The 2204-nt window shown below is 42.2% G+C and overlaps 1 pseudogene; it reads right to left on the minus strand.

Annotated features, from left to right (window-relative positions):
• The window catches only part of LOC112077666 (integrin beta-8-like), an 18359-nt pseudogene extending 16371 nt beyond the window's left edge, over positions 1-1988 (minus strand).
• Positions 1989-2204: the final 216 nt, after the last annotated feature.

Below are 2204 nucleotides of genomic sequence, written 5' to 3' on the forward strand. Positions count from 1 at the left end.
TAGAAAGTAATAAAGAGAAATAGAGAGAGCGAGAGAGAGAAGAGGACGAGAAGAGAGACTTAGCATATGAAAGACTGACTGTGAAACAGTCATTAACCATGCAGCACTAAGACTCTGTCAATGTCAATGACCATGTTTAAATCAGGAATGTCTAGAAACAATGTAGAGTCACAACAGCTTAGTGTGTGTGTGTGTGTGTGTGTGTGTGTGTGTGTGTGTGTGTGTGTGTGTGTGTGTGTGTGTGTGTGTGTGTGTGGTGTGTGTGTGTGTGTGTGTGTGTGTGGTGTGTTGTGTGTGTGTGTGTGTGTGTGTGTGTGTGTGTGAGAGAGAGAGAGAGAGAGAACAGGTGTTCCAGTGTAGTTATTTCACAAGTTTACTCACAAGATCAGCCCTTCATACAAGGAAATTAGTAAATTTAAAGAAATTCATTAGGCCCTAATCTATGGAGTTCACACCCAGCCAATCAGAATGATTTTTTCCCTACAAAAGGGCTTTATTACAGACAGAAATACCCCTCCGCACAAAATTTGAGCGAAATAAGCTTTTTGTGCATATGGAACATTTCAGGGATTTTTTTTCTTCAGCTCATGAAACACTTTACATGTGTTTACATGTTGGGGCGGCAGGTAGCCTAGTGGTTAGAGTGTTGGGCCAGTAACCGAAAGGTTACTAGATTGAATCCCCGAGCTGACAAGGTAAGACTCTATCGTTCTGCCCCTGAACAAGGCAGTTAACCCACTGTTCCTAGGCCGTCATTGTAAATAACAATTTGTTATTAACTGACTTGTTAATAATAAATAAAGGTTTTAAAAAAGTCCCCTTCATGGTGCAGTCAAACACATTAATCAGAGTAATTATGCTACAGACAGTAGAGTAGGCAAATACTGTGCTTCAAAACAACGTCCTGCATAAGAACTACGGACCTAATTGCACTACCAAATCAATCTATGGCTCACATCCCATGTATTCCCTGTGAGGTTGGTGTTGTAATGTTATGTAGGCCTTGTTAGGAATGCTGCAGCTCCCAGCTTGACTCATTTGTTAAATTAATTGATGATTAATTAGTGAATTAATAAGCAGCTCTGACTTAATTACTGTGTAGCTGTGCCAGTTACAGCTTGAAAACACAACACAGGCTACAACAGTACCTGATCAGTCGAGGCTGATCACAACTCTGACAGATCAATAACAGGATCAATGCCGTGATAAACATAATCAACGCCTTTTGAATGCCTGAAGAGATGTATAATATAAGGCTGAGCATATAACAGAATGCAAAATGTATTTGATAGATGCAGTGCATTGATAGGCTATATGTGATTTTCATTGTTTTTGACAGAATAACATGTGTGAGTGTAACGTCGCGTCGTGGACGCTGATAGATGACCAGCAGGGTGACGAGTCGGGACATTGACGAGTCGGGACTATTTTCTGGACATTATCCAGACTGGTCTCATAAACTAGACATAACATAATAAACGCAAATCAGGGACACTCTGACATTCATTCATTCATTGTTAATGATTGCTTTATTCATTCATCTGTCACACCCATTGACACAATGATGATGTTATCCATTTAATAATGATACGTCTCCATTCGTTCTTTCTGCAGTAGCCTAGCCGAGCTATCAAGGTATATTCTGTCACTCACCGGAACGAGAGCTCCCGCTGGTGATGTTAGCGGCCAAAAGCAGGAAGAGCAGCACAGGATTGTCGTATTTACGTAGCCAGGAAGTCATATCCACACCAGGAGCAGGCTTGTAGTCGAGACACCAGCAGCAGCAGCTCCGGTCACAGGCTACTACTGACACTATCCGATAATCAACCGGGAAATACCTTGCGTCCGCGCTAACAAGAAGCAGCGCTGGGAATGCACGGTGGTCGGTGGTGCATAGTTTTTTTATTTCCCCCCATTAATCTGCTTCATGTAGAATCACCCGACAAGCTTTAAAGCGAAAAGGAGAAAGTGAAAACGAGACATCTCTCGTTCTCTCTCTCATCGTAGCAGCTGTTGTTTTGTGCATTCCCCAGCATATTCTGCGTCCCAGGAGAGACTGAGCCCATTCGAATAACACCTGTCCGGTGTTTTTATAATGTTTCTTCTTTGCAATGTTTCAACCTTGAGCGTTTCACGTCCATGTGCTAATTTTCTCCCTGCATGAGAAATTCGCCCCCTCTCTCTTTATCTCTCTCTCAATTCAT

Source organism: Salvelinus sp. IW2-2015, unplaced genomic scaffold (assembly GCF_002910315.2).
Source record: "Salvelinus sp. IW2-2015 unplaced genomic scaffold, ASM291031v2 Un_scaffold4811, whole genome shotgun sequence".
Lineage (NCBI taxonomy): Eukaryota > Metazoa > Chordata > Actinopteri > Salmoniformes > Salmonidae > Salvelinus > Salvelinus sp. IW2-2015.